Below are 27,779 nucleotides of genomic sequence, written 5' to 3' on the forward strand. Positions count from 1 at the left end.
TATTTTCTATTGTTCTGTCTGTTCTTTCCTCTTTTATGCCTTCTTTAGTGTTAATTATTTTTCAAATATCTGGATTTTGTTGCTGTCCTTAAAGAGTTTTGAAGTTTGTTTGTTACCCAGGTGAGTTTACTTGTGAATTGGCTTGATTTATCTGATGATTTTTAAAGCTCGGTTATGGCAGTAGAATAACTTCTATCCTAAGGCTAGTTCATTCAGTCCTACTCCTAAGGTACAATCTACCTGGGGTCTCTACTAGAATCACAGGTGTTTTATCCACTCAGGCTCATCAGAACTTAAATGTCTTCCAGTTCTTTCTTAGCTCTAGGAATTGTTCAACTTACAGGTGTCTACCAGCTCTTCTTTGCCTGACCATGTGGAATTTTATCCTGTGAGTGTACATCTTAGTTATCAACCCAGAGCTCAAAGGAATCCCTATAAAGATTTTCTCAGCTCTCTGCTGCAGTTTTCTCTCTCCAATGATCTGCCTGACAAGTTCCAGCTCCCTAAGCCTGCATGAAGAGTCCTCTCTGATTCCTTGGCTCAGGGAGACCTCTCTGCTGCGTTTTCGTTTCTGTTTCCTCCGCAGGGTACAGAAAGTGACTCCAGGCAGAGACCCGGCCACTGCAGGGCACGTCTTATTTCTCTCTGTCCGCATGTGGATTACAGTCCTTCACTGGTTATTGTCCAATTATTGAAAACAGTTAATATATATATTTTTATATGAAGTTTTCTAGTGGTAATAGTGCGGAGGGTCAGGTGGTGGTAAGTCTAGTGCTAGCTCAGAAGCAAAAATTCCTCAGCGTTCTTTTTAATGAATATTTTCACTGCATTCAGAATTTTAGATGGACAGTTATTTTCTTTTAACACATCAAAGATTATACCAATGTTTGTAAGTTATACTAACTTTTGTTATTTTGGTTGAGAAGTCATCTGTTGTTCCTTTGAAAGTAGCGTGTGTGTGTGTGTGTGTGTGTGTGTGTGTAAAGAGGAGGGACTGGCTTCTTTTAATAATAATATTTTGTCATTGGTTTTTAGAAATGTAATTTAGAAATGTTTTAGAAATCTAAATTTAGAAATTTAGATTGCCCATGTGTGTCTTTCTTTGCACGTATCCTGCTTTGAGTTATTAGGACTTCCTGAAGTTGTGGCTTAATCAGTCTTTGGAAAATTCTCAGCCAAGATTTTATCTGTCCACATTCTGTCACAAATCCCTCCTTTTTTTTTCAGACTTCAATTACATGTTTGACCATTCATGATATTCTATGTATCTCTTAAGCTCTTTTCTCTATTTTTCATTCTTTCCTCTCTTCATACTTCAATAAGATATTTTCTCCTGACTTAATTAACAGTTCACTGATCTCTTTTGTTGTGTTGGTCCTGCTTTAAGAACATCTATTGAATGAATTCTTTTTTTTTTTGGTTCCAGAATTACCATTTTATTCTATTTTCAAAATAAATTCTAGTTCTTCCCTGGTAAATTTCTTTGTCTTATCATTCATTTTCTTGAACATGTATGACAGTTGTTTTAATGTTCATTTTATATAACTCAAATATCTGGATCACCTATGTTTTTACTGTCTGTTGGTTTTTCTGTTGGTTTTTCTTAATTTGGCCTCATTACCTGACATGTTTGGCAATTAAAAAATTAAATGCCAGATATTATATTTGAAATCTTTTGTGGCTCTACATGTTGTTCTGTCTCCTCAGTCAGATGCCAGTTTTCATCTAGCAGGCAACAGTTAGGAGAGATGTAGATCAACTTTTACTAATCAATAATTGAGATAATCTGAAGATGAATTTGATTCTCTTAAAACTTCTGGCTTGCTATTCATCTTAATACACATTGTCTTTCAAGAGCTTCAGGTGAAACCCTGGGGCATTTATTTGCGCTGTCCTCCCTGTCAGGTTCTAAGCTCCAGTTTTTCATTCTGCTGGCATTGTGAGGTTCCCAAGTATTCTCCTTCACTGTGTAGCGACTTAGCCTCTGCTTGGTTTCTCTTCCTTGTTTTTCACTCTGTGCTTCTTAAAACGAGGCAAGTGCCTTTAGGGGGAGAGTGGAGCAGAATAATACGTTCACTTTTCTGAGGTTTTCTTTCCTTGGATTTTAGTCCCTCAGGTCCTGACTGTCTTGGTAGTACTGGAAGCTGATTAATTTCTCTCTAAGTCTGTGATATTCTCAAAATTTCTGAGATAATACTTTCCTTTTGGCCTTTTGGTCCAATGCAACTTGGAAATCAGGTAATGTTTCAAAATCAAAGGCAGCAGAGAATTTCAGGTTCACACCAATGGCCTTTCCTTCTCTCTGGATTCCTGGCCCCATTCTTGAGTTCTTCACTTTGATTCCATTTTTTTTTTTTAATTGGCTAATGCAAGTCTTTGAATATTTTTCCAGAATATGTAAAAAAAAAAAAAGGCCATTTATTTTCTTATTTGTTTCATTTGGAAACTATTTTCTTCTTAGTTTCATACATGATAACAACCTAAATATATGTATAAGTCCTACACGAGGTCAGTTATCCTCTGTTTATTGGCTCATTTTAATTCTGTGATCTAGTGTTACATACACTCCTGAAGCCAATCTTTTCCCCCCGCTTTGTTGATAACTTGTTTTTGCTTTGTTGAGAACTTAAATTTTCTTTAGCCTAGAGATCAAAAGAATTATCAACACATGTATCAATATAATCTCTTTTCATTAATAATCCAGTCACAGAGTAAACCCTTCGTTTTTTTCCAAAACCAGAGAGTGTGTTATTCTTTTTATGGTCGTATACAATGTGTTTATTGCTTTGAGATAAATTAAATATGGGATATTTTCTCATTTCAAATTTAGGCCAATACAAAAAATCTTTGTTATAGAATGTTCACAGAATGTATATCTAAAAGTAGAAATCTTCTTAGTACTGATTCTCCAGAGTGAGTTAGGCAACACATAGCATTCCAGTTATATTATGCATATATGGGCACTATGTACAAAGTTTTCTTTTTCAAAAATGGTGTCATGTGTGTTATTTTGCAATTCACTCTACAATATAGTTTGGAAATCTTTCCAACTTAACACATTCTTTCTGGTTATCTACAGCTGCATAACAAATCACCCCAAAATTAAATGGCTTAGAACATCAGTGTATTACTATCTCTTTTAGTCTGTAGGTCAGGAGTTCATACAGGGTCCAGTGGGGATGGCTTCTGTCTGCCCTATAATATGGGTCCTCAGCTGGGAGGACTCTTAACAGCAGGGGCTAGAATAGCTGAGGACTGACCAGATCTCTCTCTCCTTCAACACCCCCCCCCCCATTTCTCCTTCCTTACCTCCCAACCGCCTTCCCTCCACACAGCTAGCTTGAGCTGCCTTGCAGCATGGTGGACTGTGGGTACTTGGACTTCCCACGTGGTGACTTAGAGCCCTAAGAGAGTGTTCCAGGAGACAGAAAACAAGAGCTTCTGGTTTAAGTCCTAAACTGGAGCCTGGCACAAAAATAACTTTAATTCTTTATTCGGTTAAAGAAGTAACATATCCTCGATAGTCCAGGATATCAAGGGAGTCCAGATAGTCCAGATTCAAGGGAAGAGTGATGTAGAGTCCAATTTTTAAAAAAAGTTTATTTATTTGCCTGGCCTGGGTCTTAGTTGCAGCATGTGGGATCTTTACTTGCAGAATGCAGGGTTTTATAGTTGTGGTATGCAGGATTGTTGGTTGTGGCATGTGAACTCTTAGTTCCCTGACCAGGGGATGAACCCAGCCCCCCTGCATTGGGAGCGTGGAGTCTTAGTCACCAGAGAAGTCCCGTAGATTCCAATTTGATGACAGGAATATTAAAGAATTTAAAGCCATCTTTAATTCAACACAGTCAAAAATTCACCTTCAGCCAAGCATTATTTATATTCTTCTAACATAAAACATATCCAGACACATTCACAAGTTCCAAAAATCTCATCTCCTTGTGGGCACCATGCTCAGGTCCTGGATCTGTTTATCTAAAGCAGGTTCAGGGCAGGTTTTCTCAGTCTGAAGATCTGTAAGCTCCTTTCGCCTCTCCTCTAAACACCCCACATACAGCAGTGAGACAGAGAGATAGTAACTGCGATAGCGTTTACTGACTGACTACCAGTCTCTGTCATGACTGAGTGACTCTTTGCAACCCCATGGAATCTAGTCCGCCAATCTCCTTCTGTCCATGGGATTTTTTCAGGTAAAAATACTGGAGTGGGTTGCCTCTCCTCCTCCAGGGGATCTTCCCAATGCAGGGATCGAACCCATCTTCTGTCTCCTGCACTACAGATGAATTCTTTACCCACTGAGCCCTGGGAGAAGCCCAACTGCGATAGACACCCATTCAGTAAGGGAGGAGGTCGGTGGTATTTACAGTAGCAGTCACTCCAGCTCACAGAAGTTCTGAAATCCAGCTGGGAACGTGTCATCAGTTCTTTAACTAAGACCCAGTCCTGCTTCTTGGGAATGATTCTTCATGGCTCTTGGCTTTATCTTTTGGGCTGTTGGTTCCTCCAAGAGTCCTTCTCCCTTTCTCAGAAGAAATGGCTCCTGTGTGCAGCCATTGGGGGTTGGGGATCCAGAGGCCTTCTTTCCTTTTGTACCACCTTTGTCCCTTTTAGTCCCAAACTGATATGTTTTCTTTAAAACCATTGAGGACTTCCTGTGATTCAAGCTATTGTTGAGGCGGCTGAGGCACCAGGTCTCTAAGATTCTTGAAAGCTCATTTAGGCCTGCACTTAGATATGTATGAGGTTTTTGTTTTTTTAATTGTGCTGGCTCTTGGCTGCAGCACACCGGGCTCCTTGCTGCTGTCTGAGGGCTACTCTCTAATGAGGCGCATGGGCTTCAGTAGTGGCGCATGGGCTTCAGTTGCCCTGTGGCATGTGGGATCTTATTTCACGGACCAGGGATCAAACCTGTGTCTCCTGCATTAGCAGGAGGATTCTTAACCACTGGACCACCAGGGGAGTCCCTTTGTGAGGTCTTCACTAAAGTTCTGACTGCCCCATCCCTAACTTCATCTTTATCTGCAGACCACAGTTTACTGCCCCCAGGATTTGAATGTTTTTGCCAGGAGATGTCAGAATCAGGAGGAACAGTTCTCCTCTCTAATCCAGCAAGTCCTGGTTCTATTTCCTCTAAATTCTACCACCAAAAGCAGAATAATTTCTGCTTTAATTAATCTCCGCTTGTCTTTCATCATTGGCATCTCAAAAAATCCAGCTGGCTTCTTCTGTGCTCTACTTGGAACTCTCCTAGTCAGGTCCATGAATTCCCTAGGTTGCCTTCTCATCTGTCATGTCTTCTAACTGACCCACCAGTCCATGACTTACGTGCTCTTTTTTTCCCCAGAAACAGTGTTCGCAGTGTCCTTCAAGTCCTCTCCAAGAGTCTTCCTGAGGCCCTTGCAGCTTTCACTAACAGTCTTTTGAGGCACATCTAGCTTCTGTTCATTGTCCAGTCCCAGAGCCAATGTTTTCAGCATTTGTTACAGCAGCAGTCTACTTCCAGTTACTGAATTTCGTTTTGATTATCTGTTGCTGCCTAACAAACCACTGTAAAACCTCTTGCCACAAAGTAAAGAACGTGTGTTGTAAAGAAGCCAATGCTTTCCATAGTCTGCACTTTGATAAGATACACAGAAAATGTTATCCTCCAACATGTGCCCAAATAGTTTTTTCTTTTTCTGCTCATTTCTTTATAGAATGCAACAGACCCCTTCATCGCCCCCTACCCTTGACTGTCTTGGGCACTTGAAGTAAATATACTTATTGAAGGTAAAACAAAAGAAGGAAAGACAAGGGAAGGGCTGGGGTAGAAGTGATAAAATCTCCATTTTTACCTCACTGGGGGCAGTGAGGTTTTTATTTACTTATTTAATTGGATTATATTTGCTTTACAAGTTGTGTTAGTTTCTGTGCTAGGACAATATGAATCTGCTCTATGTACACACATATCCCCTCCCTCCTGAGTGTCCCTCTGACCCCCCACAGTGCCCTCGGGTCATCACAGAGCAAGGAGCTGAGCTCCCTGTGATGGGCAGCAGCTTCCCACCAGCTATGTCACATGCAGAGGTGTATGTATCTCAGCACTGCTCTCTCAGTTCATCCCACCCTCTCCCTCCCCCTCTGTGTCCACAGTCCATTCTTCATGGAGGACAGTAAGATTTAAAGAGAACAAACAACTTATCCAAATTCACACAAGCAGTGAGGGCAGAGATCTGATAGACGTGTCCTCCTCTGGTTAAAGGGTTGCATCTACTTTGTACCAGGAACTCCATGTGTGTTTAAAGACTCGCTTAAGGCACTTTGGTGACCTGGTTGCCACCCAGAAAATGGCAAAACAACTGATTGCTAGGGGAGGAAACATTGCTAGAAGATGAAGCTTTCATCCAAACGTTCAGAGGGAAAGATGCTTCTGAGACTCTACCAACTCTATTAGTTCATGTGCCTGTGACCCTTCAGAGAAACTTCTGGAAATGACTTCTGTGTACATCTTTGAACTATGTACATAAGATTCGGCCAGTGGCTTAAGAAGATAATTTGGGAAGTAGGGCAGGTACAAGAAAAAATAGTGAGAATACAGGGTAGCAAAGGCTGAATGCCAAAGGTACGGTATCAGCAATGAGCGTATTACTGGGGCTCAGAGGAACCACACTCAGGGCGTAGACCAGGAGGTGCGGGCAAGGAGGGGACCCTGATTAACTTGTGCCCCTGGCTGGCAGCACCAATGCCCACATTCTCTTGGCAGCTGCACCAGCCAGAAGAGAGGTGATTACTGAGCTGTTTGGACCAGAGGCTTAGCGCAGTATTGCCTGCTTTGCTTCTGATTGGTGTGAGAATTTTTATGTATATCTTTTCTTTGAGTCTGGGAATTGGAAGAATCTGAGCTGGTGGCATAGTCTTTCTGCCACCTAGAGGGGGGCAAGAAAGTGGGGACCTTGGAAAAGAGGGTGCTGTCAGGAAAGACTAGTCTGCTCCAGCCAGGTGGGTTCCTTCTCCTGTGGCACACCCTTGGGAGGGGCAGAAGGAGACCGGTAGGTGTTTGACTCTGTCTATGGGACAGACTGAGATGCCTCTGGGTGTTTTTCATTTTTTTCTTTTTGCAACACAAACGTGGGTAGCACTGTGTATTCTGTCAGCTTCTGGGCATATGAGAGGTAGACAGGTGGGGGACCAGAGAAGGTGACTGGAGACTCTCAGTTAAAGAGTTGTCCTTGAGGCATGGGGCAGGGGAGGAAAGGGGCCTGTCTCGGTATGGACTTGGCAGCGGGCAGTGTCAGGGCAGGTTGCAGACAGTCTTCGAGATGTCAGGACCACACCTGTGTCCAGGCACCCTCACCCCCCTCATCGAATCCATTCTGTGACCTTGGGAAGGGAGGTGGGGGGCCAAACCACGTGTTCTCAGACCCCGGGGAGCGGGATCAGAGGTCGGCAGGCGGTCGCTGCAGAAGTGCCTCCCTAGGTGGTACTGCGGTGGGCACCCCGAACCCTCCTCCTCCCCCAGTTCTGGCCGCCGGCACCTTGACTCGGCGCCCGCCCTCGCCCTGGGAGCGGATGCAGGTGTGATCCTGGCGCCGGGGATGAAGTAGTTAAGGTGGGGGGCGCTTCGGTGAGTTGTCCAATACGGGGAACAGCAGTTTGCCGGAGTTAACGTGGGCAGCTTCTTTGGGGAGGAAGGAAGGAGGACCGTCTGCCAAGCTCCAGTTCGCCCCCCGCGCGCGTGTGCCTGTGTGTGCAGTGCGTGTGTGTGTGTGTGTGTGTGTGTGTGCGCGCGAGTGTGAGTGCGCGCGCGCCGAGGCGTTCCTCAGGTTGCGCTGCCTGGAAACCGAGGGAGCCATTGGCGAGGCGGAGGGGTGGGGGTGGGGGCTCCCCGACCCTCGGAGGCGAGGCGCGCCCAGAAACCCGGCTCCTGACGCGGGCGAAGGCAGGGCGGGGACAGCGCCGCGGGCTGCCTCAAGGCCCCGGGGGGCCCGCCGGGGAGGAGCCGGGGAGGAGGCCGGAGCTGCATGGAGTTTCTAGGGCGCGCAACTCCGGCGGGGCCTCGGCCACTAGGCTTCGGGGCGCAGCGAGGCAGCCGCGCACATGGGCTGAGCCCGCGCGCCGGGGCTCTGCACAGCCAGCGGGAGCGGGAGGGGTAGAGCCGCGCGCCGAGCCGGGGTGCGGGGCAGCGTCCCCAGACGGGAGCCGAGGACAAGGACAAGAGGAGCGCGCCCAGATCGCGCTCCGAGCCGACGAGGGGCTCGCGCCGACCCCGGCGCGCGCTTGGGGAGCAGCCCGGGGCGCCGTGGGAGCCGGCGGCAGCTAGGATGCCGGCGCGGGGCCGCGGCGGCCGGCCGGGGGTGTGAGCGTGAGGCTGAGCGCTGCCCGCCGGCGCCTCCCCCCGCGCCACCTCCTCCCTGCGGGCCTCGGAGGAAGCCCCCGGCGCGCGCGGAGGCGCCTCGGAACCCGGGCTTCGGGGCGGCGGGCCCGCGCGGCCGGCCCCGGCCCTGCCAGAGGTGAGTGCCGCCGCCCGCTCGCTCCCGCCCTCGCCTCTTCCCTCCGTCCGCCCCTCTGCACCGTGCCCAAAGCCCGGGGCTGTGGCGGGCCCTGGCCCCGGAGTGGGCGGGCTGGCGACAACGCCTCCCATACCTGTTGGCGCTGGGAGAGGACACCGGGCGGCTGGGGGTTGCCCGAGCCTCCTTGCTCTCCCTGGGGGTGGCGGGTGTCCGCCCGCCTGGGGGCGTGGGGTCCGGTCAGGGCGACGGGTGTCCCACCCGGGTGTCCCAGAACTGTGCGGGCTGCAGGCTGGGCGCCGTTCGCCGAGTCGCCGGCGCCGGTAGCCGCTTGTCTGCGCGCCCCCGGCCGCGGGTGCCTGGGCGGTGGAAGGGAGAGGAACTGCACGGCAGCCCAGGTGGAGAGCCGGGCGGCTTCCAGGTACCCGGGAAGCCGGGAGTCCTGGCATTCGGGGGAGGATTCCCTCCACCTCCAGCCCCGGCGAGGGCTACTCGCCCTCCGGGGCGCACGCTCCTCGCCGCCACCGCCCCGTGTCCGCCGGCCCTGGGGAGCGCGGGATCACCCGGAGGCCTCCGGCAGCCCAGCCTGCAACCTGGCTGCACTGAGCTGGCCTCTGAGTCCCCGGCAGCTTCCGGAGTCCCGCGCCCCGGCAGAGGCGGGCGCCGACTCCGCCGGGCAGTCTGGGTTTACCGGATGCCCCAGCGTCCCCGGACTGGCGCGACGGGGAGTGAACTTCTTCAGACTTGGCCTGAGGGCGCCTAGGCAGCAGCAGGTAGTTCTGGGGACGGCCTTGGGGCCAGGGAGAGCGGAGGACGCCTCACCCGGACGGGATGGGGTGCTGAGCGTGGAGCGAGGGCTACTTTTTGCTATCTAGGCGCCAGCCACGTGCGCCCTCTGCCCCCATCCCCAGCATCATTTCCCTCTGCATTTTTTCTTTGAGGACCAGTGTGTGTGTGGGGAAAGCGCCTTCCTTGTATTGATGAAGTCCTTTACCCCGGGGAAATGATACCTGCAGTTCCTGAGGCCCCAAGCCTGGGGCGCCATCCCCAGGCCTTGAGCTCCATATTTTGCCTAAAAGGACACCTTGCTGGGCTCGCAGGAGAGCTTGCTCAGTGCCGGTGTGTGTGGCTGTGTTGGGTCGTGTCCACTGAAGTCTGATTAGTGCTAATAATAACTATATAAGAACAGCCCCGGGGATGGAGTTGGGGTTACCTTCTCTAGAAGGAATGGGTAGATTTCTTCCCTTCGTGTGTCCAGACACACAGAGCATTTGTGCAAAAGTGAAAACTCATAACTCTTAGGATTTCCACGTTCTGCTTCCTTAACTGCTGACTCGCAGTCCAAAAGATAAACTCTTTCAGTTCAGGCCTCAGAGCCTTGGAAAGGGTTTTAAAGCCATTTGGTGTGAAATTGTCTTGGGGCCAGAGGAGGACACAGCTTTCATCCAACCCTGACCGCAGCTCTTCTCCTTGGTTTGTTGGTGGTTTTCATTTCATCTATTTTTTGGGGGGGAAAAAAGTGTTGCAGGTAGAAGGAGGTGTTAATGGAATCTCCATTGTCTTTGCTACTTGGTTCTTTGAGGCTCTGAAGTCTGGAGGCAGCTCGGACCTCTCCTGTGTTTGCTGCTCTCTTGGGACACCCCCAGCTAAGGATGGATTCCTGGGCTCCAGGAGCTGCAAAACTTTGCTGGTTCCTTAGGCATTGGCCCCCCCACATGCCCGATGGATGCCCTGGGGCGGTGTTCTCCTGGCAGCTAACGGAGGCCCAGCTGAGCCCCCCCCCCTCCCCTTCTGAGCTCACTGCAGACATGTGGGTTTTTCATGGCAGTAGCTGCCTGAAAAACAGCTATGTTTACGGAGAAGCTGGTCTACAACACTGATGTTGGTTACTGACTGTATCCAAGTGGAGTAATGAAAACAAAACTCTCTGGAAACCCAATCCCTCGGATGTTTTATTGGAGGAGCGCTAAATCCTCTTAGAATTGTTCATTGAGATCACCTTTCTCTGAACTCGGACTGTAACTACTGCCAGTAATCAGGCCTTCAGTGAGGGTGCAGCAAAGGGCTTTGCAGAAAGAAAATCACTTCATTCAGCTGGTTCCATGGAGAACACGATGGGCGGGACGTGATGGAGACCCACGGCTCCCTTTCCTCGCGAAGGGGTGGTGGGGACTGGGGTGAGGTGAGGGTGCAGGTGTGACGGCTGCTTGGTTAACATTTATCTCCGCAGTGGGAGGCCTCTGATCAGTGCCCAAGCATTGGGAAAGGTTAGGCGGCCGTCTAGAAATTATTTTCCATTGCAAGTGGCTTTGGGAGGGACGGTGTGCTCCTGGGTCAACTATCTGAGGGCTGGTCCTCGGTTCTCGCACCGCGCCTGCTAGCTAGATTTGGCAGCCCATTCCGGCTCCGACAGCCTCTGCAGTGCCCAGTGGGTGGCAGAAGGGGGCGCTAGTTCTTACATAGAGAGGAATTTTGGTGGTTCAAAGAGAACTTTGGACGTTTAAGGTCTTTGCACACCCTCTTAATTCAGATTTCTGGGACCCTTCTTGGTGTCAGACACTTCTACGCATTGGAGCTCACGTAACCTTCGTGTTTTGTATTTGGAAAACTGACGCTGAAGGCGGGTAACCAACTTTCATGTGAGCAGGTAGTTTGTGGGTAAGAGGCAGGGTTAGGGTTTGATTCTAAGAGGCTAGTGTTCCGATTGTAGGTCCAGGGCTCTTTGCACACTGCTGCTTATGATCTGAGGAGTGTTTTAGTAACCTTTGACCTTCAGTGCCTTTCGAGGGTCAGACCCAAGGTGGATACCCCTTCTGTGTTTGCTGAGTGAACCCAGGGCAGCATCTGATTACTTATTCCTGACAAGGAAACTCAGGCATAGAGGGGGCTCTGTCTTGTGCAGTGGGTCAGGGGGGGAGGCCTTGCCCTCCACGTGTGCCCACGCTGGCTTAATTATAGACGGCGGCGCCTTTGGTTGCATGTTCCCTCTCTGCGCCCACAGTGGTATGGGATTGGGTGACATCTTTGCCCTTCCCTTGAGGCCTAACCTGATGTAGTCAGTGTCTGAAATGTCTTTTCGTGATGGAGAACCATTAGGCGGCACAACGAGCCACAGCCTCCTGTGCTTGTTAAGACAGAGTGCCTCCCAACTCGCAAGCAATGAAACTGTCCTTCAAGATGGGCAGGGCATTGGCTGACCCCTCAGTGGCTCCATTGGAGGCTAATTCTGCATGTGGTTTGAAAGGAGGAAAATGAAAGCACAGTTGTGGCATCCAACCTGGGGCTTTCTGAGTGAATGATGTTTTTAATCATTTAACATTGAACAAAAATGTATTCAGTGCCTACTATGTGGTACAGATGTAGGAATGAATATGAGATGAATATGACACAGCGGCTACCATCAGAAAATTCACACGTTAATGGGGAAGGCAGACCACGTGTGAGGGATACACATTTGTGAGCAGAGATGGGAGGCAGTCAGTCTAGTGTGACTGCCTGATGTCTGAGCTGAGCTTGAAGGATGGTCATGAAGTAGCCAGTCCTCTATGGGTATCCCAGGCAGAGGATGTTATGGGAGAGGTAAGAAAACACATGGAAGATATGACAAAGCAACTGGTAATTCGGACCTCCTGGAGCTTCAAGAGTGAGGCAGGAAAGGACGAGAGAAGAGGCTGGAATGGTAGAAGGACTAGGGGGCGAGTGGCAAGGTCAGATTGGAGTTTTAGGTAAGTCTGGTTGGAGACCTTGTGGAGAATGGATTTGGCAGTGAGAAGTCCAGAGGTGTAGATACCGGTGAGGTGGCTGGAGCTGAGGCTATGGTGGGAACTATGGAGGAGAAGAGATGAATTGAGCAAACATTTAGGAGAATTCTCAGTTAGGGTTTGTGGGTTGCAAGCAACAGAAACCAGCTCCAGCTAGCAACTAAAGCCAATAAGGAGAAAGTTGTACGAGCACTGATGGAAATTCACAGGGCTCAGGACACGCCTGAAGAGCCAGGCTTGGAGCAGATGGGAATTAGGCAGTCGAGGGGATCTTGGTGGCTGGAGTAGTCTTATGGTTTCTCTCAGGTGATGCTATGAAAGTAAATGATCTCTACCCTTTCCCTCCATCATCATCATCATCTTATTGTTGTTATTATTCTGCTACATTCAAAATGCTCAGAGGAAATCTCTCACTGGCAAAGCTTTGGGTCTTCATATCAGGAATAGCTTTCTGAAATTTCATTGGAATGGGGAGAGGTAGTTTTTCTGAAAGGAAGCTGGAATGAATCTGCTAGAAGACTTGGGCATGTCCTCCACAGGAGGGGTAGTTGGTGGGACTCACTGATTGACTGAGTAGGAAGGAGTATTAGGAGAAGAAGGGAAGGGTGCAGCATGACCACAGAGTTTCCAGTATAGGTAATGAGGTGGATAAGCAAAATCAAAGTCTGGCCCAGACTAAATCACTCACTTGTTTCCCCACTGGCAGAGCTGTGGGCAGCTTTCTGTGACCAGGCCGCGGGAGAAGGTAACGGCCTATTTAAAAAAGTCTCATTAAGGGGCAGTGCTGCTGAGAATAAGGCCTGTTTAAATAGGTTACTTTAGCTCATGCCCCACAAATCTGGGTAGTTTTGAAAGCATTTCCATTCATTCATCCTATATTTATTGAGCATCTCTGTACCAGGTACCAGGGACAATGGCCAATTAGATAGAGGTGGTACTCTCATATTCTAGTGGTGTAAGACAATGAGAAAATAAAAATGGAAAATAAAATTAGGTGATATCACAGAGGCAAAGGCAGGGGTTTCTTCAGATTGGGTGGTCAAGAAAGTTCTCACTGAGGAGTCACAGTTACGCTGGGTAAGTTGGGGGAAGGTCTAGGCAAGAACTTCCAGGCAGTGGCATCTGCCAGTGCAAAGGTCCTGAGGCAGGAACCGCTGGGTGTGTTGAGGAACAGGAAGGAGATGTGTACTGAGAAGCAGGGGCTAGTTCATGGGGGGCCTCGGAGGTCCCCCGGCAGAGTTTGGATTTGATACTGAATTAGTTAGGAGGACCAGGAGGGGTTTTAAACAGCAAACGGACATGATCCAATTTCTGTTTTCCAAAGATCATCCTGGCAGCTGTGCCTCCTGGGTGTGCTACCGTAGTGCAAGAGTGTGAGTCTCTATTCATCAGAGTCTAAAAGGAAATGTAGTATTTGAGAGTAACAGATGGAGAGAAAATGCTTTGGTGACCTTAATTTAGTGGTTTCTCATGTACCAATTAAATGTGGGTATGGACAAAACCACATTTCTAGTATGATTTGTTTTGTTTAAAAATGTGGTATAGAAGAATAATAGAAAGAAGTGGACTAAGAATGTTAACAGTGCTTGTCCAAAGGAATTGGCATTATGAATGATTTTTTTTTTAAACGAGCTCAAATTTCTTTTATAATCATGACCAATTTTTTTTTTTTTTAATGTATACACTGATGACCACCAATGTCGTGGATGGGGTGTTTTGAGACTGTATCAACTATACACTTTTTTTCCTACCATTTTATTTGTGGAAATTTTAATGTGAAAAACCCATGGATTCTGGTTGGGGCAGAAATTAGGGTACTTAACCTTGTACAAGCTGTCCATTGGGTGGCTCTTTGTTTTATGCTTAAAAAATATTTTTGTTATGAAAGCAAACATTCTTTTTTTAAAAAGAGAAATTAAAGCCAGATGGAAATGTTACATTAAAAATGAAAGCACCTTTCTGCATTCTCCTTCCCCAGATCATTCGTATTTTTGTACATGTATCATTAGATTTTCTTCCTCAGCATTTCAAATACCTCCATCTATATTTTGTTGAAGGATTTTGGAATATTTCTATAACAAGTCACCCTTTCTCCAAATGACTCTCCCAGACTCCTTCCTCTAGAGCTTGAAACCTTGATGACCTTTACCCCCTTGAAACAAAATCATTAAGAAACTTGAACACATCGCTTAGCTGGGAGAAACAGCCTCTTGCCTTTTCAGTATTCAGAGTGTTCACTGAAAGCATACTTTATATGTATAAAAAATGGAGCAATTAAATATTCATTAAAAGTTCATCTCTGAGCATTTAAACAATATTACTCTAGTGTTAGAGCCCCAAAGTTGGGTCTATGATTACAAATCACTTCTTTTGTTTCATTAACACAAGTTTGCTGCTATGAAAATTTGAAAGTGCAAGTCAGGGAGCTTGGTTCATTATTTTGGTGACATGTTTATTACCTTGGAATGTTATCCTTTGAAAACAGGAGAAGCAACGCATTCCATGGAGTGTTACTTAGAGCCATGGATGTGTTTGGGAAGTGCTTTGTGGTCTCACTGTGCAGACTGGCCTTGGGAGCTGAAGTGTCAGGATTGAACTGCCGTCAACTCCGTGCTCCTGTGTTGGATGGGAGACGCATGTGATTCAGCAGAATTGCTACCTTTCCCATCAGTTCTTTAATTAAACACATCCTTTCTTGGGGAAGAGGAGAGTGAAGACGTGCTTAGACGAGAATGCTTGAAAAGTAATAGAACCATGGGGTTGATGAGTGAGCAGGGACCTTGGTTATCTCATTTTACAGATGGGGAGGAGGAAGGGCTGGACAGAGCACGTGACATGCGTTCTGTTAAACAGAGTCAGTTTCCCCACCCCAGCGCCTCTTCCCTGCACGCGGCACCCGCACCGTGTTGTCAGAAAAATGAATTTATTTTGGTAAGCCCGAGAATTAGGAAAGCATGCTGAACCTGACGAAAAATGGGAGGGTTTTTGTGCTGTTCATTCACTCTGTAAAGTGTAATCTGTTTGTGTACTGATAACAGGCCTAATTACTGTGTAAACATTTTTATAGCCTGGTAGGAAAACCTCAAAACATCTGTACTGCACATTGATGGAGCCGTTCAGCCTCCAGCGTGCCGCTGCTCATTCTTAAAACCAGTTGCTCTGTTATTTCATCTGGTCTATGGTAGATGATTCATTTGATGCACAGACACATAAACACACACTCCGGATCCAGCGGGAAGTGACAACTAATATTAGGAAACTTGCATCGTACTTACTACGTGTCATCCGCTCTCTGATTATGAGCATTTCCCCCAATTTACAGATGAAGAAATGAACAGACAACTCAGGGTCCCAGGTTTGCCAGTGATGGATGGGAACCACTACACTGTAGACTCCCCTCTAGAGATGTGAAACTCACTAGTTAAATCTCCACCTTCCCTTTTCTCCCAAAGAGAAGCAGACTTTCTGCCACAAAGATCAGGTGTGACTTTGTGAAATCACTTTAGTCAAATCACTTTTCTTTCGGCCAAACTCATGAACATAGAGCTGCCAAGAGTCCTCCGAGGGGATGGCGTTTTCAAGTCTGTTTGGTGAGTTGTCCCAATCCCTTTCCTTCCCGAGTCACTTGGCGGTAGCTAGTCCACACATATCATCTGCCCGCAGCTGAGGCTGTTGGGTTCTCTTTTCATTTGGAGACTTAACTCTCAAGTTAGTTGTACCAGCACTAACCAATCTGTGAGCCCCGGTATATCCAAGAACTGCTGGCTCCCAGCTTGGTTCCTATAGGGTGTTTACATGTGGGTTCCTACAGGCTCCTTTGGTGTTCACATAAACACCAGAGTTCTCAGCTTCTCACACCCAAGGAGGTAGAGGTGTCTTTCAAAAACCCAGAAGCACAGAATCCACGGAGCCTTCAAAGGGCAGTAGGCAACAGGGAGGAATCATATAATTGAAAAGGAGGGAAACAAATGCTGGTGGGTACTGTCAGTGGGTCCCCACGCAGAGACCTCAGGCTTCAGTCATTCATTCGGACGCAGGCTGACTCCGAATCTGCACCCTGGAAGGGACTGAGGCCAGGGAGGATGTGCCCTGGACTCTCCTGGCTGCCTGAGTTCCAGCCGCTGTCCGGAGGGTTCCGTGTGCTTGGAGATCCTTGCATGAGAGCTGTTGCTGAAGAAGTGAATTCTTTCCTCTGATTTGGAGTATTGTGGTTGTCATGAGAGAGAGAGAAAGAAATAGCGAGTCAGTGCTGCCAGGGAGCTTCCCCTGGGAGTGGCCACGTCCTGCAGGACCTCGGGGGCTACAGGGCCGTGATCTTAGACACAAAGGTAGATGCCAGAGTCAGGGACTGACTTGGGATGGTGACCCTTCATCAGGTAGAACTCCAGGGAGTGGGTGACCCTGCTGTGGTCTTGGGAAAGGTGATGCATATCTTTCTAGGGGGAGGTTGGCTGGCTCTGGGCTTCCCTTGTGGCTCAGCTGGTAAAGAATCCGCCTGCAAGGAGGGAGACCTGGGTTCGATCCCTGTGTTGAGAATATCCCCTTGATGAAGGGAAAGGCTACTCACTCCAGTACTCTGGCCTGGAGAATTCCATGATCTGTTTAGTCCATGGGGTCGCAAAGAGTTGGACATGACTGACTTTCACTTTTTCTTTGGCTGTCTCTGGATTTGAATTTTAGAACCTGAATTTGAGAGTTTAGTTCAGTGCTTCTCAGACTTTGCTGCATGTTAGAGTTCCCTGGGAAACCTTAAAAATGTCCCAGTGCCCCATCACATCCCAGGCCAATGAAATCTGAATCATCTCTGTGGGGGGGGGGGGGCGGGAAGGAGAGAAATGGGACAGGGTTCTCTCCCCACCCCCGCCCCAGGTGATTCCACTGTACTGCCAACTTGTTCCTCTAAGGAGAGTGCCTGCCAATCGCCTGAGGATCTTGTTCAAGTGCAAATTCTGATGCCGGGTCTGGAGCAGGCTGAGAGCCTGCATTTTTAACCAGCTCCAGGTGCTGCCATGGGGTCTCAAAGAGTCGGACGCGACTGAGCGACTGAACTGAACTGAACTGAGATGCTGCCAGAGAGCAGGGCCCAGTTAGAAGAAATATGTTCCAGACTGGGCTTCTGGGATTATCGCTTTTTCATGAGAGTATGGCCTCCTTAGTTCATCCGAGGTAGGGTTGGAGAACAAGGGGCCCAGATCCTGCCTTTTCCACTTTGTATTCTTATAAAGAACAATAGAGCAATTGAATATTCATTAAAAGTTCATCTCTGAACATTGAAATGTTATTGCTCAGGTATTAGAGCCCAAAAGTTAGCATCATGATTATAAATCACTTGAGTTATTTTTGTCTTTCTGGATCCAGAGCGTTGTCCTGTCCCTGGTCAGCATTTATAGAGTCAGAATCAGAGGCTCTGACTGCTGGAAAGGAATTAGTTTGTCTAAACCACTCAGTTATGGAGAGGGGGCTGCTAAGAGAGAGGTTTGTCCAGAGAAACAGATCATCAGGCCGGGGCTGCTGTGGATGCGAGACCAGGAGGAAGGACATGGGAGGATGACTCCTGGGGAGAAGACCCTCCCCACCCCCACCCCATGCTGCTCCCGGAGCAGGGGAATCACACGACGTAGGCATCCAGAAAGATGGCTAGTTATAGTCATGTTCAAACACCTGTTTCACAGTCTAGAACCATTGCTGCCAATACCTGTGTTTTTCCATCAAAATGTCTCAAAATCCAGAAATATTACTGCCAATAATATCTGTGTTTCTCCATCCTCTCCCTGCGGCTTCAGGTAAGGATGCAGAAGCGCGACTAAGTGCTTTGCTTCTGTGGTTAGAGTTGACACGTTGACAGATGTTCAACAGCCTGGTCCCAGGAGGGATGCTGACGCAGGCTGCCCTACATCATGCAAAATAATTACATTTACCATTTCTACTCCAAATATTTTCCTCCTGTGGTCCAAACAAATAAAGAACATTCTCAACATATAGGTTTCTGGGTGTCGTGGTGGATTATGTTAAACCTGCTGTAAGAATAGTTCATAATTGATGTTCTTGGCATTTATCACCCAGCCATGACATGTTCAGCAGGTGATGACTAATAAATTATATTTTGTTGGATCCTTTTTTTTCCCCCAGTTTTTTCAACTCCAGACACCTGTTTCAGCATGTCAGCGTTGGCAGGGACATTTTCCTCCTTGTCACTTTTGTGCTTCAGAAACTAACTTGAGATGAAGACCAGTGGGTGTGAAACTCAAGGGCTGAGATGGACACTGCTTTCTCAGGGTGTGCATATTTTGCCCTAGAAGGTCAAGTCTTTAAACAGAGTGGGAGATGACTTAGGGGCACATGAAAGTTAGTAGAAAGATGAGGCAGTGTAATTATAGCTAATGGTTATGTAAGTCCTCCTTTTTGAGTACTTTGTGTGTTGTAACTCCTTCAGTTCTTTCAGTGAAGCTTTAATGAAGTAGATACTGCAACTGTCTCCATTTGTGTGCATGAGGACCCCAAACCACAGAGAGGTTAAGTACTTTATTGAAGGTCCCACAGATAACGAGTACTGAAGCTTGACTCATGACTCTAAGACTCACGTCCTCAAGTCACTAGGCTATACTACCTCTGTGACTTTGATTGCCCAAGACATGCCAGGGGCTGCGGAGGACTTCCACAGGACATTGTCACCCAGACCCCGAGTCCGCCATTCCCCTCCTGGAGTACCCCTTGACATTTGAGTGGAGGCTGCTCCCTCATACTGCTGGACTGGGTGCTGATGACATTGGCCCTCTCCTGTTTCCCCCATCTTTGCTTTTCTAGCTCTCTGTAGATGTGTCCATGATGGGCCCACCTCTGGGCAAACCCTAGTTCATAAACAAGAGAATTCAATATGTAGGTTTGGCATGTCTTGTGGGGCAACTGTGTATATGCAAGCATCAGATACTTGTGTCCTACTTGATTTTCAGACTTCTACTTTCCCATGACGGCCACGCACATACTCAGTTCTGGCTTTCATCTTCCCATTAAACTCAGGGGTGAGAACTCTGCCTTAGTCTCTGCCTCATCCTTGCTGAACTGTTCATATTGGTTGATATTATCCCCCAACATGAGCTTCCAGTGGGAGTTCTGTGCAGACTGATGGGACACCCTGAGTTCTCCCTTTCTTCAGGCCTGCTCTCTGGCCTGGATCTCCTGGGTCCAGTCCTTGCCTAAGTTGTGCCAGGATTGCTCTGCCCTTGGCTGTGGGCCTGGGGGCCCTCATGTTTCATTCTCTTCAGCTCATACCCATTGCCTCGGTCATCAGTTTAGCCTGATTTTGTCTCTCCCTCTCTTTCTGCCTGTCTGGTGTTGCTGTCTGATTTTCATGTCCATTCCTTAGGGGTTGGCAAACTTTTTCTGTCAAGTATTTTGGGCTTTTCAGGTCCTAAGATACCTGTTGCAGTGACTCAGTTCTGTTGTAGCTGGAAAGTAACTATGGACAAGCGTAAATGATGCAAAGAACTGATTCATTGGGAAAGACCCTAATGCTGGGAAAGATTGAAGGCAGGAGGAGAAGGGGACAACAGAGGATGAGATGGTTGGATGGCATCAGCGACTCGGTGGACGTGAGTTTGAGCAAGCTCCAGGACTTGGTGATGGACAGGGAAGCCTGGTGTGCTGTAGTCCATGGGGTTGCAAAGAGTCAGACACGACTGAGTGACTGAACTGAACTGATCAGTAGGTGTGTTGTGATAACACTTTAATTACAAAAGCAGAGGGTGGGCTGGATTTTGGCCCAGGATTGTAGTTTTCTAACCCCTGCTACAGAATGCCTGCTGTCTGCCTCTTTCTAAGACTTTGCAGCCTGCAATGATTCTGTCTCTTCAGAGGTCCTTGGCATGGGTAGCCAAGAACCCTGCACCATGATTTCTATTCTGAATTCCTTGTACGTGTTGACCTTCCTGATCTATTGCTATATTCACTTTGCAACCTTGACCTTGAATAAAACCAATCATTCACTTTTTCAAGTTCTTGGTCAGCTAAATTGATTCCACTAAAAATGTAGGTTGTTCAACAACAGGTAGGTCTTAAATTCTTTCTGCAAATCCTTGTATTGAATTCTGGCTGGTTTCTTGACCAGAAATACAATGGCCGTATCCCTGAGTCTCTCCTCCTCTCAGTGTCCTCCTCTCCTCTCCCACGTGTGTTCTTGGCAGATAGCCTTGCTTCCTGCTTTGAGAGATTGGGGCCTGTACCGCATTGCCTCTTCCCTTGACCTCAACATTCTCCATCATTTCTGCTTCAAAATTTCTCCTTTCTTCCCGTTTCAAAGGAAGCTGTATCCTTACTCTTTTATAAGGAAAACTTGACTGTGCCATGAATCTCATGCATTTCTGTTTCTCCTTTGTCAGATCTCAAATTTTCCTTCCTTCATCTCATCATTGAAAGTCTCTTTAAAACTCTGCTTGACCCTGCCGCCTCCCTGGGCTGCCATCCTATTTCACTCCCGGTTCTTTAAAGGGAAGTTTCTGAAAAGAAGGCTCTGCCCCGTCACTCTCACTCTTTGACCTTATTCTTGTCTTTTCTATTAACCCTTGGCTGCTGGATGACCCTACTGTAGGGCCCCTATGACAGTAAGTCTTAAATACTTAATATACTGTAAACTTGCTTTTTGAAAGGTCACTGACATCCTCATTTAAAAATCTAATGATGTGGACTCACTTCTCATGCTTGGCAATATATGATACCATCAGTCACCCTTTCCTCAGGCGCCTCCCCACTGAGTGAACTCTCTTGGTTTTATTCTCACCTCTTAGCTTCTTATATGAGTCTGCTAGGGCTGCTGTAACAAAGCACCACAGGCTGAGTGGATTAAACGACAGAGATTTATTTTCTCATGGTTCTGGAGGCTGAAGTCCAGGATCAAAGTATCAGCAGGGTTGGTTTCAGGGGTTGAGGGAAGGATCTGCTTCGGGTCTCTTTCCTTGGTTTGCGGACAGCGCCTTCTCTCCATCTTCAGATGGTCTTCCCTTGTCTGTGTCTGTGACCAGTGTTCTCTTTCTTATAAGGATACCAGTCATATTGGATGAAGACCCACTCAGATGATCTCATTTTAACTTAATTACCGCTTTAAAACCTATCTCCAGACCTGGTCACGTTCTAAGGTACACTCTGAGGTTAGGACTTCAAATATGAATTTTGGGGAAAAGCACCATTCAGCCGTAACACTTTTCTATCTCCATATTTCCCCTTGTATACGTGTATGGGCTCAGTCATTCAGTTGTGTACAACTCTTTTGCAACCCACCAGATGGATTGTAGCCCATCAGGTGGATTGCAGCCTACCAGACTCCTCTGTCCATGGAATCTTCCAGGAAGGAATACTGGAGTGGGTTGCCACTTCCTTCTCCAAGGGATCTTTCTGATCCAGGGATTGAACCCACACCTTTTGAGTCTCCTGCACTGCAGGCAGATTCTTTACCACTGAGCCACTTGGGAAGCCCTATGTGTTCCCTTTCTACCCCTCAAATGTAGCTGTTCCCAAACTTCATGCCTTGGCCCTTTTCTTTTTAAAAATTTATTTATTTTTAATTGGAGGATTGTTGCTTTAAAATATTGTGATGGTTTTTTCCCATACATCAGCATGAATCAGTCATAGGTATACATAGGTCCCCTGCCTCTTGAGCCTTGGCCCCTGTCTTCATGCTCTCTCTAGTTTCTCTCTTGGAACAATCTTCTTTCCCTCCACACTTTAGTTAGCTCTTGTAACATCACCTCTTATCAGACATGAGATGTAAATATTCTCATAGGCACTCCAAACTCAGCGTGTCCCAAACACAATGGACCATTTCCTCCACAACACACAGCACATTCTCCTGCCTGGCCCTCAGCCCCGAGCCCCAAGGATGATCAGGATAAGATGCTGGTTGTCATCTCTGGTCCTCTGTCCCCACCCACCTGTGACTGATGGGTGTGTCATGGGCACCAACATTCCAACCCCACTGGCACTGCTGTTACTTTGGCCTGGACTTGAGCCTGTTCCTCCAGGTCCATCCACTGGAAACACGATGGGAGTCATGCCACTCAGGACTTCTAGAACCTTCCAACTGCATCCCACTGAGGTTGAAATTCCAGCTCCTTAGTGCCTTTCATTTGGTCTCCTTGGCTGTTGACTGCTGTCACTTTCATGATCCATGTGTGTCTCTGCGCCAGCTGCTTCTGCAGCCTAGAAGCCCCTTGACATTTCAAGGCAGTTAAATCTGACTTTCCCAGTGGAGTGTTCTTGATCCCCATGATGGATTTAATTTCTCCTTCCTCTATGTTTGTGTGGTTTTTATTATACAAATATGTTTGTTACCTCGACATTTACTCTAATGCTTATTGGCTTGGGCTAGATATATTTAGAAGTTCAGAGTCCTGGAAAAGTAAAAAATAAAGGGATTTTAGAGGGTATCTGCTTTCTTCCAAGGAGAATATAGACCCTCAACAAATTAACCTGCTGTTATGTCTCTGATGGAGAGGGTTGGTGGTGTGTGTGTGTGTAGATGCATGTGTGTGTGTGTATTTGTATGTTTCCTCCACTGTTTTTGGCACAGTGCTTTGCCTGTAAGACGTTAGGAGATGTTTCTTAATTTTAATTGGAGGTAAGTGCTGTGGGGATTTAGCTGTGCATTTGACCCTCTGTGGCCTTAAGATATGGATATTAATGTTGGAAGAACAGACCTATGTTGGTTGGCAAGATGATTCTCACTGCTAGTAACCTTTGTCTCCATCACTTGCTTGGTGATTATTTGCTGTCGTTGAAGATGGAGATGATGGGGGCTAGCAGAGGAGGAATGGAAATGAATTTTTAAAAAACCACTTCTTTCTGGTCCTTGAATTTCCCACAGAAGAGGCAGGAAAGAAAACAAAGGAAAATTAAGGTGCTTCTTAAAGGGACCTTTGAATCTGAACAGATAAATAAGGGAGGCATTATTGCACTGAAATCAAATAATTCACTGTAGGGTCCTCTTAAAAACGAACTCCCCTCCTGAATTTGAGTGAGGTTTCTAGATCATTGGGTAATTGACAGAGGGAGTTGAGGGCAGGGGAAACCATCCCCATGAACAGCAAGAGGAAGCCCAGTCAGAAATAATTGCACAGGTCAGATATTACAGTGCAGATCATTGGGAAATACGGTTTAACCTATGGTTGCTTAGTTGCTAAGTCATGTCTGACCCTTTTGCAATCACATAGACTGTAGCCTGCCAGGCTTCTCTGTCCATGAGATTTCCCAGGCAAGAATGCTGGAGTGGGTTGCCATTTCCTTCTCCAGTGCAGATCACTGGAAAATAGGGTTTGATCTATTGCACAAATATTTTTCTGAAAGGGTGTGGTGGTTTAACATTCTTCTTCCCACCTTTCCAATGGTGGTGGTGGTGGTTTAGTCAGTAAGTCAGGTCCGACTCTTGTGACCCCATGGACTGTAGCCTGCCAGGCTCCTCTGTCCATGGGATTCTCCAGGCAAGAAAGGGTGTGGTGGTTTAACATTCTTCTTTCCATCTTTCCAATGCATGCATGGATCTCTGCGTTTCACTGTTATCAAGAAAGTCTTTGGGGGACTTCCCCTGGTGGTCCAGTGGTTAAGCCCCTGCACTTCCAATGTAGGGGGCCCGAATTGGATTCCTATTCAGGGAACTAAGATCACACATGCTGCATGGTGTGACTGGAAAGAAAAACCTTTGGGTCCCTGCATTCACCAGGGCTGGTGGTCAGTGGTACCTCTTGGAAGGTCCTTGAATCCTTTCCCCTGGAGGAGCTGGAAGAAAGGCGCACACCCCTCGCCCCTTTCTTTCCTCTGGCTCAGAGCTCCTGGCTGTATCTGGGGGGCACTTCCTAGACCAGGACTGTTTGGGCGTCAGGAGCTCTGTCCCCATCATTTGCTGTCCTGTCATCCTGTCCTGCCAGATGCTGCCTGCCATCGGTACCCTGGTGGAGTCAACCAGGCAGAGTGAGCAGAGTTGTGGGAACAGTCGTAGCACCAAACCACCCAGTTTAGATGCATTCAATCTTGGTTTAGAAACACTTGGGAGTAAATTCCCCTGTGGGATGATGAGCACTCAGACTCCCCAACCCCACGGGGCCCTCTGAAGGAGTAAATTCCTGCCATCTGGTCTTGACTGTCTTGTATTAAAATGTTGCTCTAAGTACAAAAGTAAAAAACGTGCTGTCAGGCTTTGGAGAACAAGTGAAGAGAAGACAATAAAATTTACTCTTAATCCTGTGGACCCAGAGATAACTCAAGGATCACAGCTTGAGGATAAAAGCTCTCAGAATTTGTGCTTGTGGAATGAACAGGTCAAGGATTTGGGAACCTTTATTAAAAAATTTTTTTTTTCCCATTCCCACTTCTGATAATGGGATGGCTCATTCTGATGACTTATTTCTATATATTCTCACCATCCGCTATGGGCATTAACTCATTTTTGAAATTTGGTAGCCAGGTGGTTTTATATTATTGTTTTATTCTGGATTTCTGGAACCATAAGCAAACATGCACATTTTTTCATGTGCTTATTGGCTGTTTGATTTTTCCTTTTGTGAATTATGTATTAATATATCTATTTCTAAAAAATAATTTAGAACTATATTTAGAACTAATTTAGAACTATTAAGAACTATAATATGAAGAATAGCATATTCTTAGAATATGCTATTCATAGAATGTTTATTCTATGTTGCAAAAATTTCCAAGTTTGTTGTTTACCTTTTTATTTCTTTTATATTATTTTTAACTTACTGGGTTTTTGATGATGTTTTAATTAAATTTTTATCCTCCTCCTTTAAATATTTAAGTTTGAAAGTCATGCGTAGTGTATGTTTCCTCACAACTAAGACTGCATAAATATTTACTTCTAAATTTAACATTTTCCTTCTAAATTAAAAGAAAACCATTAATATAGCATATTACACAGAGCTAAAAGTTGAGTAGTATTCAATGGCTTCTGAGACCAAGTGGTACAGAAGTCCCTTGATGTCCTTGGGAGCTGCTCTATGTTTCTTTGACTTACTTGTCCTTCCTGAATTTTCTAAACCTGAGGCATCTTTCATGAAGTTATATTTTTAAAAATTATATTGCAAAAACAAAAATTCCCCTGGAATGGGGATTTCTTGGTGTGCAGGTAAACTATGCATGGTTTTACCTGTAATCCAGTCTTCTGTCCCCTTAGGTTCAAAGTGCTGTCTGTCAAGGGGAACACAGCTAGTGGGTACAACCTGCGTTTGAAAGCAAAAATCACCACACCATAAAGGAGTGACTCATTGGAACCAGCCTTCTCCTTGTGGTCTGGGCAGGTGGCCCTTGGCAATGCTGGGAGAAGTCGGCTGAACGTTGCAGGCAAGAGTGGATCTTACGTGGCCGGAAATGGCTGCCTGTGGCAGGTGCCTTCTGTCATCTTTGGTTTGCTCCTCCCCTGTTTTGTCACCACTTTCCTGTGCGTCTTTCCTATTCCCTGGGGTCATCCGTATTTTTCTTTAAAGTCTGAGCTTGGCCATGGCATCCAAGGGCTTCCTTGGTGGCTTAGCAGTCAAGAATCTGCCTGCAATGCACGAAATGCAGGAGACGGGGGTTCGATCCCTGGGTCAGGAAGATATGCTGGAGGAGGGTATGGTATCCCACTCCAGTATTCTTGCCTGGAGAATCCCATGGACAGAGGAGCTTGGCAGGCTACAGTTTATAGGGGCACAATGAGTTGGACACGACTGAAGTGACTGAGCATGCACGCATGCATAGCATCAGAACCTTTACAGGTCAACTTACTGCTCTTTAAAATACACACACACACACACACACACACATGTATTTGGTTGGCCAAAATGTCCGTTCACTTTCTCTGTAACATCTTATGGAAAAACCCACACAAACTTTTGGCCAACCAAAAAAGACGTAAAGACCGCTGAGTGCCAAAGCATTGGTGCTTTCGAGCTGTGGGCCTGTAGAAGACTCTTGAGAATTCCTTGGACTGCAAGGAGATCAAGCCAGTCAGTCTGAAGGGAAATCAACTCTGAATACTCACTGGAAGGACTTATGCTGATGCTGAGGCTCCAGTACTTTGGTCATCGGATGTGAACAGCTGAGTCATTGGAAAAGTCCCTGATGCTGGGGAAGATTGCAGGCAGAAGGAGAAGCGGGCAACAGAGGGTAAGATGATTGGATGGCATCACTGATGCAATGGACGTGAACTTGGGCAAACTTTGGGAGATGGTGAGGGACAGAGAGGCCTGGAATGCTGCAGTCCGTGGGATCACAAAGAGTTGGACATGACTGGGCGACTGAACAACAGCATATATATTCCATGTTTTTTGATCCTTTCATAGTAGACTGTCTGCATTTTCCTCGTTGGCCACTTCTAAAATGTCACACTCTTCCCAATGTGTTTCAATTCCAATGTCATTAGATTTCCCAACCTCCATCCCAGTTGCTGATTGAGGTCTGGAGCTCTCCAAGGTCTTATCTAAGATGGCACCAGGGAGGTATCAGCATCATAGCCACTGAGGTCACATTCTTTTTGCTCTTTCCTCTCCCCCCTTGGACCTTCCTGACCCACTGATGTTAGTGAATAAGGTCATTGCTGTGGGTGATAGGATCCTGAGAACCAGGAGCAGATGTGTTCCATGCGCCAGGCTCTGCTCTAAGTATTTTCTGGAGAATCCCAGGCAGCACCCATCACTGCCCAATACCTTTGATTCCCACTTCATGGATGGTGAAAATTAAGACTCAGAAAGGTGGTGTTGGTAGGGCCTTACCACTAGAATGTGGCAGAGCCAGGACTGGGTCAGGGGTCTGTTTGGCTTGAATGCCTGTCAGCTATGCTGCCTCTATGTGTGTACTTAGAGGTTGAAGGCAAAGGCCTCCTCCCCGAGCAGGTCCTTAAGGTGGACATAGGGAAGAGCCACCAGCAGCAGTCAGAGGCTGATGACCTGAAGGGGCAGTAGGTGGGGCATGATGGGAAACTCTGGTAGGGCACTGAGGTGGGAGAGGGCTGGAAGATGTCCTTTTGGAGGTGTCAGCACTTCACCCTCCAGGTCTGAAAACCTCCCTACCCCTGGGCATCCTTGAAGCAGGAAGCCCAACAAAGCACATCCTCATTCAGAGTTGGACCATCTCCCTGGCCCTGGTGAGTAAGGTCATTTTAGGAGAGAGTGAGGAGAAGATGACTAAATTAGGTTGGCTTTTGTACCTCTTTGGCTGGGAGTGCAGTGTGGGAAGTGATCCAGTGTTGCTTTTCCTGGCTGACTGGAGGACAGAAGAAGACAGCAAACAGTGGGGGACCTTGTGCTCGGGTTTGTTTGCCTCTTGGTGCCCTTCCCTGCCTGCCACTCCTGATCCATCAGCTTCCCTCTGATGCCTGCAGCCAAGGGCTCTTGAAGGTGGCTTCCTTTCCTCCATCATGGTCACTTCCCTGCATTCCAGGAGTCCCCATTTCTTAACTGATGTTAATGCTTCCCTCTACCCTGTTTTTGGTACCACCTTGTATACCTGATAGGTTTGTGTTTCCAACCCACGTGACCTTGGCTGGGACCCTTTGTTA

At 47.0% G+C, this 27,779-nt stretch overlaps 1 protein-coding gene across 4 annotated transcripts in view; it reads left to right on the plus strand.

Annotated features, from left to right (window-relative positions):
* CALN1 (calneuron 1) overlaps positions 1–27,779 on the plus strand; it is a 490,771-nt gene that overhangs the window by 75,297 nt on the left and 387,695 nt on the right. Inside the window, exon 1 of one of the 4 annotated variants that reach the window (XM_043456428.1) lies at positions 7,570–7,603. The exons of 1 other annotated variant lie outside the window; for it this stretch is intronic. The gene's annotated coding sequence lies outside the window, so the exon portion shown is untranslated. Of the gene's footprint in view, positions 1–7,569; positions 7,604–8,099; positions 8,490–27,360; positions 27,366–27,779 lie in introns of those variants that run through there. 2 more of the 4 variants (XM_043456429.1, XM_043456426.1) reach the window with 2 other exon arrangements.

Source organism: Cervus canadensis, chromosome 32 (assembly GCF_019320065.1).
Source record: "Cervus canadensis isolate Bull #8, Minnesota chromosome 32, ASM1932006v1, whole genome shotgun sequence".
Taxonomy (NCBI): domain Eukaryota; kingdom Metazoa; phylum Chordata; class Mammalia; order Artiodactyla; family Cervidae; genus Cervus; species Cervus canadensis.